This window comes from Zootoca vivipara, chromosome Z1, assembly GCF_965207765.1.
Source record: "Zootoca vivipara chromosome Z1, rZooViv2.hap1.1, whole genome shotgun sequence".
In the NCBI taxonomy this organism is placed as follows: domain Eukaryota; kingdom Metazoa; phylum Chordata; class Lepidosauria; order Squamata; family Lacertidae; genus Zootoca; species Zootoca vivipara.
Window position 1 is genome coordinate 36,104,057 of NC_142583.1, and position 12,418 is coordinate 36,116,474.

General features: G+C 38.9%; 1 protein-coding gene across 3 annotated transcripts in view; it reads left to right on the forward strand.

Annotated features, from left to right (window-relative positions):
- The window catches only part of FBXW7 (F-box and WD repeat domain containing 7), a 117,262-nt gene that overhangs the window by 56,195 nt on the left and 48,649 nt on the right, over window positions 1-12,418 (forward strand). The gene's annotated exons all lie outside the window — the stretch shown is intronic.

A 12,418-nucleotide genomic window follows, 5' to 3' on the forward strand; every position in this document is an offset into this window, starting at 1 on the left:
AAAATTTCAGATTTATTTTCTTTAGCAAAATCTAAATTTCTCTTCAGTAAAAACCAGCTGGTAAAGAACATGAAAGCAAATTTAAGTTCTAGAAATGAATGAAACTTTGAATTTCTCTTAATTACTTAAACCTTCAATTGATTGATGCCAACTTTTTTCCTTGTTTGAACTCAATTATTAGGTAGCAGTCAAATATTTCCAGTAATCCTTGCAAGTAAAAATACTTTTGTTATGAGATCTGACAGTTCATGTCTTATGCATCTCTAGCACTAGTTATATTCAGCGTGTGTTGAGCACATTACTATAAATGGTCACAGAACACAACAGTTAGCCATCTGATTATTCTATTACTTTATGAAGATGCAAAGTAGGGCTCAGTGCTAGTTACTGGTTTCTTCGTATGATAAATGCTAGATCTTACAAAAATAATATTGTGAAGAATTAATAGTGTATCAACTTTAAAATGTATCTCTTAAAATTAAAACATCCACAGATGTGCTGTTTTATATTCACAATTAAATGAAAATGTTTTCAGGCTACAAAACATTTATAAAGAAACCCATACATATATCACACTGGTAAATAAGAATGTTATTCATCTCATTAAATATTCATGACTAATGTGGATATAAACTGTAAATTACATAGTGCATAGTATAAAAAGATTTTCTTTCTACATTAAAGTTTCCAGTAACCTGCATTATAATTTAATAATCATTATTTGGTGTGTTGTTTGTTTCTTGGGCATGGCATGGGCATCAGTTTAGGTGTGCTCATTTCACCCATTCTGTTCGTGCTTCATGCTACCTTTTGAGCTTCTACAATGACACACCTGACTGTAGTTTATGGTCTCTCCTTCAAAGTATGCAATCTTATGAACATGGTTCAGTGGAATATAAAAGCTATAACCAACTCTGGTTGCTGGCAACTTCAGTTAACTTCATTTTTATTTGTCTAAACCGATGCCCTTCATTTTAAGCACATAGTGAAGGTTATATGTGCTTAGTCAGTATTTATTTGGGAATCTGCAGCTAGTATTTGTTTCAAAGGGTTATAATCCATTTCAAGAGTAGAGATCATTTCTCACTTCACTGCTCTACCTTAAGTATATACTACATGCTCCTCACAAAACCACATAACTTTTCTCAGGTCTCTGCATTACTAGATCTTAAACATGACTGGAATATTCCCCAAAATGAAAACTGCATTTCTTGGTTCACTTCTGTGAAACCATACTAAAATGTGTATAAAAATAAAAATAAAAATAGAATTTAAATTGTAGGCAGTTTAAATCTGAGAGATTTTTTCATTGCTATATGTTTGCTGTGTTGTTGTTTTTTAAAAAAAACTTTCAAATCCCGTGTCATGAAAATAGGGAGACTAGAGGGATTGCCATGAAAAGTATATTGTGATATAGAAATACCCTACTAATGCTATATTGCAGGTAAATCTCAGAAGTGTTGTGCTAGACTTTGATCACTGACATGCAATTCAAATGTTTTGAGCACTGCACTGAAATTTTCCTTTAGTTTTCTTTTTAAAATTCTGTTGTTTTAGCCTTGAGCAACCCAACTACCTGATCTGCACCATCTGGGTGTCTTTTGTGCAAATATGTTAATATTTACCTATCTAGAATTTAAGAAAGGTGTTTGGTTACATTTCCATTTTATTTGTACCATGATCCCAGCCATGATCCGAGGAGTACATTTAAACAAATACAAGGGTTTGCAACCTGTTAAATAAAGTCTCTACCCCCACCCCCCATTTGAACAACAGCCGTTTCTTTACTTCATTGCTCTACAGTTTGGGGAACTTTGAGCTCTAAAAGTTACTTTTATTTTGACTTTTTTTCTTTGAAGCCCAGCTAAATGCATAGAGTTAGTTCTCTGATTAGGTCCATTGATTGACACTTTTCAGGTGTTGGATAGTCTCTAATATAAGAAACACACAATGTGGAATGGTGCTCTTTTTTGTAGTGTGTGTGTGTGTTGTTTTGTCCGGCATACATAGGTATTAATAGCCACCACATTTTGTGATTATCATATTGCTGATCAGAAGGTTGGCGGTTAGAATCCCCGTGATGGGATGAGCTCCCGTTGCTCGGTCCCAGCTCCTGCCAACCTAGCAGTTCGAAAACACATCAAAGTGCAAGTAGATAAATAGGTACCGCTGTGGCCAGCATGACTAAGCTGCTTCTGGCGAACCAGAGCAGTGCACGGAAACTCCAATTATCCTTCCCGCTGGAGTGGTACCTATTTATCTACTTGCACTTTGATGTGCTTTCGAACTGCTAGGTTGGCAGGAGCTGGGACCAAGCAACGGGAGCTCACACCGTCACGGGGATTCGAACCGCCGACGTTCTGATTGGCAAGCCCTAGGCTCTGTGGTTTAGACCACAGCACCACCCGCGCTAAGTAGGGATAGACAAATATGTTCATGCTGTATTTTTCTCATTTTAAACCATATTCCATTTGCCTGTCCATTTGCAATTTCAAAAAACTGTACCAAAATTCAAATGCATAATTCCATGCATATTTCTCATAATATTTGTGTTGTATACAGTGATGCCTACTATAAACATAATATATGCAAACATTTTCCCTTATGGCATTTTGTACATATCTCCCCAGAGAGATGTTTTTTTGGTGTGCTCTTTGATTAGAGAACTGCATCACAAAATTTGAAGCAGTGCAAATTTTGAAGGATAAGCTATATTCCAGTTTGTGTATTTGTTTACGAAGTGCAAATTAGGTGGGTTCACATGAAAATGCAAACTGAACCAATTTATCCCTCATCCCTATCCCAGATATGCACAACCTATGTCTCCCCTGAGATAAATAGTTCAGCACTTGTTTCCTCTAAATGTCTTCAAGACAAACTTATCCCAGCAGTTCCGTTTGTGGCGGACCTTTAAGGCAGTGAGAACGCTTACATGGTACAGAGGAAAAAGTAGTCATGCCTTATTTAACATGGCTGTTTCTGTCTGAGAAATATTTAATTGCAAATAACCACAAGTGAGGCAGCTACTAGTTTTGAATATGAACCAGGCTTCTTTTCTGTGTTTTGTGATGAATCATAGAAGCGACATGATAATATTTATGAATGCCCTCAAATATAACCATTCTATTAAATGTTGGTTCTCACCTACATTGTTAATGTTTCATCACTGATAAAATGAAATTGTATCTCTAATTGTTCCGAGACTACAAATGGTGGACATTTCCCAAAGGCAAGTTTCTATTAATAGCACCACCGTATGTTTTCTTCTCATGATAACACCAACAGCTGACAAGAATGCAGGCAGTCTTGACTATTTGCTTTAGTACAGCTGCATTCCATTCACATTTTTCTCATAGCACATTTTCTTCAGCAGCACACTTAGAGAGGCTCCGCCAGTCCCAAGATACTGCTCTCAGGAGTGAGGTGGTCTTGCCGCTAGTCTATGACTATAAACAGTACCCTTCTAGCAATTGATTTCATTTCAGATATTGATCCTTTGCTGGCCCAATTTAATCTATGTATTTCTTCTGCAAACATTCTGCCTTCTTACTGAGCTGTACGTTTGGAATGTTTGTTATGTATACACTTCGAATTTTCAGAATTGCACCTAAGCATCTAACATTCAGTTTTATGAAGTATACTAAACAAGGGAGGAATCTTGAGATGAAGGCAACCAGTGGATTCAAATTTCAAGAAAGAAGATTCTGACTAAATATTAGGAAGAGCTTTCTGAAAGTCAGAGCTGTTTGACAGTGGGATGGACTTCCCACTGTCAGTGTGGTGTAGTGGTTAAGAGCGGTAGACTCGTAATCTGGGGAACCGGGTTCGCGTCTCCGCTCCTCCACATGCAGCTGCTGGGCGACCTTGGGCTAGGCACACTTCTCTGAAGTCTCTCAGCCCCACCCACCTCACAGGGTGTCTGTTGTGGGGGAGGAAGGGAAAAGGAGATTGTTAGCCGCTTTGAGACTCCTTCGGGTAGTGATAAAGCGGGATATCAAATCCAAACTCCTCCTCCTCTTCTTCTTCCCTCGGAAGGTGGTGGACTCTCCTTCATTGGAAGTTTTTAAACTAAGGGGTTCTTTAGTTGTGATTCTTGCATTGCAGACAGTTGGACTTGATGACCCTTGGTGGTTGCTTCCAACTCCTCAATTCTATGAGTCTGTGATTAATAGCCAGCTTCTTCTTGCAAACATCAATGTGAAATACTGTTCCTTCTAATAGTGAAGGAAAAGGGGGAAAGCAAAATGACTTTGTTTGCACCTGCAAAGAGCTTGGTTTTCGTTCATTTTGCAATAGGAAGCCAGGAAGTGGAGTGCAAAAATGGCCATTTATAGGGTGCAGTGAAAACTTGAGTTCATTTCTTTTATGATTATTGGGCACAGATAACGTGATACCGCTAGCGCAGACAGCTGTTTCTCCTAAGCCCTCTAGCATGCAATATAACAGTAACAGATGTAGTCTAGGATACCTTAAGTCCATTTTAAAAATTGTATCAATCCACTGCTTTTTTCCCTTGTCTGCAAACCTTAAATCTGCCATGCTACATTGTTGACACATTTTCACAAACAGGATAAATAATTTTCTTTGTAGGAACATTTACATTGGAAATTTGAGAGTATTTTTGGAATCCTTTGATTATCTACCAGCATAATTAAATCATTCCTAAAGAAAAGAAAATTCTCACCCAACCTAAATTTACTTGTTTAGTGGAGAAATTTAACTCTGGCGCCAGTACAACAGTTTTACTAGATCTTGTCTGCTGTTAAATTCAATTTGTATTTGTCAGATTGTACTTCAGACAGTTATTAGTTGCTTATTATGTTTAAGTTGGTGCAAAGCTTTTTATCGTTACTGTGATTTCTCTTCATCTATATTTAAACTGGTACCAATTACTGTCAAGTTACATTTTCATGGAAGCAGGGGATTTATTCCAAATTGTGATAATCTTAGTGGTTTTATTTACTTAGACCTGTAAATTTGCTGTTAACACATTGCAACTCTATCTTTCCCTATACCAGAAATTAAATCAGACCATGAAATACATGATTTGCACAAGACAAAAAAAGTACTGAATAAAGATGATAAAAGGCAAAATAAAATGTATAGATATTGGCATTAAAAGCACATAAATTTGTGAAATTCTTACATTTGAAGATTAGTTGCAACAGAAAATGTTGTTGCATTGACTACTTCTTGCTTTATTGTTTGTAGGTGGAATTAAAATAATGTGATGGAGTTAAATATCACTTTCCTGTCTTTATTATGAACAATGCAAGCAATATAGATATTGTTAATAGTTTATTTTTGTAAAGTGCTGTGAAGCCAATATAGTCTGCTTATTTTTCTTTACAATGATACCAGAAAATCCATGTTGTGTGAAACCTCTGACATTGGCTGACTAACCAAGCTGGTGTGGCATATAATTTCCAGTTTCTCATGGAGTTTACAGCTTGCAGTCTGGTTTCTATGAGAGACAGGAAAGTTGTCATTTTGTTGACTTTACAAATTGTACAGAATCCTGCTGAGCAGTGGGAAAAGATCTCAGGATCCTGTATCCACAAATTTGTTCCGCACATTTGCCATAGTGAATTGCTTTCTCTTCTCTGGAAAGCACAGAGCTGAGCCTATGTTGTTGTTGTTTAGTTGTTTAGTCGTGTCCAATTCTTCGTGACCCCATGGACCATAGCACGCCAGGCACTCCTGTCTTGCACTGCCTCCCGCAGTTTGGTCAAACTCATGTTCGTAGCTTTGAGAACACTGTCCAACCATCTCGTCCTCTGTCGTCCCCTTCTCCTAGTGCCCCCAATCTTTCCCAACATCAGGGTCTTTTCCAAGGATTCTTCTCTTCTCATGAGGTGGCCAAAGTATTGGAGCCTCAGCTTCACCACCTCCCAAAACTGGAGTTCCTGAGCGTTAGAAGGTAGAATATCTTCTTCACATGAAGTTGTGCTATGCTTCTGGGTTGTCAATCATATTTCAAATGCCCACATGATGACAGAGACATCAATTTTGTCTGGATACCAAGGCTAGTCAAAATCTGAGGGAATCTGCCTACAGGGAAGCTCTCTGGCAAGGGGGCAAAGGAATTGGGATTTATGCTTGAGAAAATGGTCAAAGAAGTTAGGAAATGGAGGGAAGAATATGCTTAACATCCAGCAATTGCTCAGCAATTCGAGGAGAAGATTCAGTTCAGTTCAAGTTAGTGCTGCTTTGAATATAACCCACTAACCTCACTCCATATAACCATCTCCTATTTGACACACCATTACAAGTACCCAATGCAGCAATGTTAATTGGGTCCTCTAATAAGGATTCAAACCTGCTCGTTAGCAATCCAGTGAAACATCATAAAACAGAACCCATAAGTAAAAAACAGAGATTCAAGATTGTAACTGAAATAAATCATTTGATTTATTGACGTGTAATTCTTCATTTAAGGTGGGAGTGGGAAACCTCAGGTTTGGGGGACAGACATGATTTTTCAGGCTTCTCTTTTGAGCCTGTGGCTCTCCTTGGGCCTCAATGCCCTTGCTCCACACCCTCCTCAAGTGCTTCTGCCTGATAGGAAGTGTCCTTGAAATGCGGTAATGCCTCTGATTTTGTGTGTGTAGGAAACCACTGACTGACTGAAATGTAGCCTGTAAAAAAGGTAAGAGATGATTGTGTTGCTCCACTTACTTTTGTCTCTGGCCATGCTCACTACTGACATGTTACCCCCAGAAGTTTGTTTATAAGGCAATACAGCCCTCACATCATGCCTGCATTGATAAAGCACCCAACTCATTTTCTATGTCAACTGAAGATTTGCCCACTGTTTAACTTCCTGCAGCTCATCTCCTTGTGAAATAGTATTTCTAAGCTCCATCTCATATTAACACATGGGAATAAATTTATAGTTACCAAGCAGGGGTGTGGGACCTTCAGCTGAGGGAGAACATCTGAAAGAAGTGTTGGTAGACAGCAAGGAGAGAGAGAGAGAGAGAGAGAGATTTTTAAAAATTAAAAAAATACATTTTATATAGATCGGAACTGGATCCAGGGATGGAATTGCAAATCTTACATCAATTTTATTACTTAAATAGACAAACTCATTTATGACATAGATTATTGATTACCTTAACCTGAATCAACAAATTATTGATTACCTTAACTCCCACATTTTTTCTCACCACATTTTTCTGAAACATTGCAACAATCAGAGGTGTACCTTGGGGTTGGCTGCATTGGCCCTTGCCAACAGCGCAGGCCAGGGGGTGCAAAATCACTTCCCTCTAGGTGCTTCAGCAGAGGAATTTCTGTAGAGCTCCCTCTTCAGTCAGTCTGCAGTGGGGTACCCTATGAGGACACACCTGCTTGACTCTCTGTCCAGGGCTGATGTGGTGATGGGGAGACATCAGGGAGATGCTTAATTTAGCACAGCCAAGTTGCTTTCCCCTGGTTTCTTTCCCACATCGACCAATTTCCAGGATGTGCATGTTTACCCCAGAGAGCAAGGGCCATTAACTTGAGCAGCGCTTACTTCTGAGTACAGTGTGCAATCGGGTACAACCTCCAAATTAGTGCCTTTCTGCTGGTGCCTTGTCAGAAGTAACAAAAAGGGAAGTGAGGTATTGTCTGACGTTCCTGCCTCCGGCCTGCCAGATTTAGGCTGCAGTCCTGTGCACCCACTTTCCTCGGAGTAAGCCCCATTGAACTCGGTGGGGTTTATTTTTGAGTAGACATTTATAGGATTGCGCTGCTAAATACTCAGTTTGTCATTATTGAATCCTATCGTGTGTGTTTTCTGGAGGTTTTTTATTTTGGAGTGGGGGTCCTACATCCCCTTGCCAAGGGAGCCTAGTTATGCCTCTGACAACAATGCTTACAACTCTGAATCCACCATGACACTATTTTCACCTTATCATGTTCTTTAGCATCTTTTCAAAAGGAACACATACCCTGTAATTTGATTTATGCTGCTATGGTCAAAACTGCTATGTTACCAAGAAGGAGTTTGCACAAAAGTGGCACAGACTTAAACTTGCCCCATATAAATTAAAGTGTGAGAGACAGTTTATATCCTATAACCTGTGTGTGCCCAAGTTAACATATTTGTGTACTCTTTAATGCAAGGAGTTCAGGGTAAATAGAGTGTTCACAGGGGGAGAGGGTGTTTTGCAGGTACTGCCAAGCCCTTCAGCCGTTCACTGGAAATCTGTCTAAAGGAGACTGCCACCCAGAACATACTTCCAAATGTGAATATTTCAGATTTTTTGTTTACATAAACACATAATAGTGACTGTATGTTAATGTTTTAGCTGATTAGGTGCTTTTCTCTTGACTGTGGCAAGTTATATGTTGAGCTGCTCTTCTATCAGTGAACATGTAGGGGCACTGTAGTACTATTTTTAAAGTTCCCTAATCTGCAGATACTGCCAGAATCATGGCTGTTCTAATGACTGAAGTAAATTTAGTACTGCAAAACCATATGTACGCTGTTGTCAATACAGTGGTACCTCGACTTACGAATGACTCAGCAACTGAATTTTCCGACTTATGAATGGGGGACACTTACAAATGTCTCGACATCCAAAAGGAATCCGCAGTGGTTTTAGATAGGGATTTTTCGACTTACGAATTTTTAGATAGGGTTGCTTCGACTTACGAATTTTGCGACCTACGAAGGTGGCTTCGGAACGGATTAAATTCGTAAGTTGAGGCACCACTGTATTAGATTTCCTTGGATTGTGTTAGAGCAATTTTCTGTTGGTGTGACATAAGTATATATCTCTATAATATTTATATGTTGACTGCCCAACAACAGTCTCTATAGGTGACTTAAAATTGAATTAATACTTTCCACCTCTGTATTCTACTTGACGTAACTTGGTTTGGTGATGGAAGGGAAATATGCCAATACAATAGAGGCTAATGTACTGTACAGTTCAAAGATTTTCAAAATTAAGAGTGGCAATAAACATTACCGTACTCGTATGTTATTAACATTCACCATAAAACTCCGGATAAATCTTACATGACTCTTAATTCGTTTAACACCTAATTTCCAAGTACCATTGTGAATAGGAGGTACAGGATCAGGTCTTCATTATGCTTTGCGAAAGTGATAGTATAGAGATGTCTATGATGACAAAAATGACAGCATTAATTAATATGACTCATATTTGTTTCACAATTTTCTCCACTTCTTTTTAATATTTCCTTCATGGAAAAATATTGTATCTAGTTTTGTTTCTCTTTGGCAGGTAATAATTAAAATTTATTTTTGTTTTATAAAGTACAAACTCCCAGATGCTAAGCAGCCTTTGAGAATTTGAGATTCTGATTTGTTAGAGTTACCATGATGAATTGGGTTGCATATTTATATATGCTACGCTACTATATTTAGAGTGTAATGGAAAATAATAAGTAAAGAAGTACGGACTATGGATACAGCGCTATATGTCTTGGAAATGATCCCTAGTATGAAATGTCCAACAGAGTCCATTAAAGAAGCTACACTTTAAGAGGAAATTTTGTGGATTGTAACCAACGCGACTCATGGAGAAAACCCATTGAAATCAGTTGATTTAAGTACACTGCTTTCACTGATCTACTGCAAGGATAGGGAACTAGTTTCACTCCAGAGGTGAGATTGGAATGTGGCCAACCTTCTGTGGGCCAAAGACAGAAGTGGGTTTGGCAAAAGTGTGTTCCCAATTGTTCCTTTGCAGTGTGGTTAGAATTTGGCAGGGATCAGATGAACTCAGGAGCACTAGAGACACTATTTGGAGTATAATTTAGTTGGACATCTTTGAGATGGGAAAATAGCTCCAGTTTTCTAATACAGATGATTTTATCATTGTAATTTGGAGTTTTGTAACCTGCTTTGGATGGGCTTTCCCTAGAAAAGCAGTATAAAGGTGAAGGAACCCCTGACCATTAGGTCCAGTCGTGACCGACTCTGGGGTTGCAGCGCTCATCTCGTGTTATTGGTCGAGGGAGCCGGTGTACAGCTTCCAGGTCATGTGGTCAGCATGACGACGCTTCTGGCGAACCAGAGCAGCGCACGGAAATGCCGTTTACCTTCCTGATAAACTTGGGTGGCGCTGTGGGTTAAGCCACAGAGCCTAGGGCTTGCCAATCAGAAGGTTGGTGGTTCGAATCCCCGCTACGGGGTGATCTCCTGTTGCTCAGTCCCAGCTCCTGCCAACCTAGCAGTTCGAAAGCACGTCAAAGTGCAAGTAGATAAATAGGTACCGCTACAGCAGGAAGAAAAGCAGTATAGAAATAGGTTAAAATAGATAACATTTTGAAATTTTACTAGTTAGGTACCGCTACAACAGGAAGAAAAGCAGTATAGAAATAGGTTAAAATAGATAACATTTTGAAATTTTACTAATTTTGAAATATTACTAATACTGTACCTTGTCTGATGTATGCTTCGCTAGCGAATGCATAGCTAAATTATGTAATAAGCGGAATATATTTTTTTTATAAACCATATGCCCTTTGGAAACTATTTAGTCCATTCTCAGATTTCTGTGATTGCAGCATGCAAACACAGAAACTAATTGTCTTGTTGGATCAGTCCAATTTGCATCTAATCCAGTATTCTGTTTCTAACACTGGCCAGCTAGATGCCCTCAGAAATTCACAAGTAGAGCATGACGGTTATGGCCATAGCTGCCAAGTTTTCCCTTTTCTCACAAGGAAGCCTATTCAGCATAAGGGAAAATCCCTTAAAAAAGGGATAACTTGGCAGCTATGGTTATGGCTACCCTGTGGATTGGGGGGGGGATTCAGTGACTTACATAGTTTGCCACCCCATGACTAAGAGAAAAATGGTATAAATATGCAACTTAAGCTAGTATTGCATATAACTTACATACAATGTAGGATTTGGTTTACTTGGCACTAAATTGGAGCTACTGTGTAACAAACATTTTGGATTTCTAGCTGAAGTTACTTGCAATCATGCATGGTTTTGAAAAGCCATTACAGCGGGATCACAGTTTGGAGGGATACAGCTGTTTTAGCAAACCTACGAAGGGCTCTTTAAACTATTTTTAAAAGTTAACATAGAAGATTGTGATTGCTGTTCAGCCCTCAATGAAGTGGCAAACTTTTAAATAAGAGAAATAATGTGTGCTAATCCATATGTATTTCCCTTCTCATAGCCCCCTGTAGCTGATGGAGTGGTTTGTTAATGAATAGCAAACTTTCATTAACAAGTTGGTGTCTTTTTGGAAACACACTGAACTTGCAAATGATCAGAATGGCACTTGGCATATCATTAGTGCATCAGGAATAAGCTGTAGAAAATGTGAAGAATTGGTTCATGCAGTTTAACAAAAGTACTTTAGAATTTAGGCTTTTCATTAGATGCTTTTGCCCCTTCTTGAGTCTCTCCCCCCTTCCTTTCTCTCCATTCTCTTGCTATCTGTACAGGCCCTTCTTTTCTTTTTTCCAAACCTCCCCCACCTCTGTTCAATGGCTAATCTGCAAAGTTCATGCTGCAACTGCTTCTTTGAGTGGGAGCGTTGTTCTGCCCATTTCGTACCAGCTTTGTTACTGTGCAGTATTTTTCAGCTGTTTGCGCTCATTATCATACAGCTGGCATTTGGAGGAGAGAGGGAAGCAGGCAGAAGCTGCACTGTCTGCAAGTATAAGAAGTTCTTTTGCAAGTGGGGTACTGGCAGATGGGGCATGTGTTTTCAACGGGTTTTGCTGATAACAGACTGCATTAAAAATCATTCTGAGAAAGTCTTAAGGTCAGCCCTATGAATTCAGAGCTTGAGAGGTATTCAGCTTTTGGAAGCCCTTTTTAGAATATTAATTAACCCAGCACATGAAAGTGACAAATGGCCTGTTTACATAACTGTTATTTCTCCTGCCTCTATTATACTTTTTTCCATTTAATGGTTTTACTCTTTCAACATCAATTAATTTTTATCATACCATTGAGAGGCAAGGTATAAATATTTTAATAGGTAAGCGATAGCGGTAAATTTGGGAAGGAGCCCACAGGTCAATGGAAATGTATATGCCTTACATGTAAAAGGGCTGCGCTTCATTCCCAAAGCATTTCCATCCAAGGGATTTCACACAGCAGGACTAGAGAACCATTTTTTTTGTCAGAGTATTCCATATTAGGCCAAAAGTCTCACTCATACATTGGTATGTATATTTAGGGTCAGTGTTTCAGGTTGAAGTTGGATTTTAACTTAGGTTTATTTATGACAGCGTAGGGAACCTTTGGCCCTTCGATTTGTGGCGTCTCTGAGTATTGGTCATGCTAACTGGGGCTGATGGCAGTTGAGGACCACAGATTCCCCTCCTCTGATTTACATAAGCCACTTTCATAAATGATACAAATACGGTAGGTATTGATAGCTATGTCATTTCTTCCCACAAATATTATTTGCATTATCTTTATCAA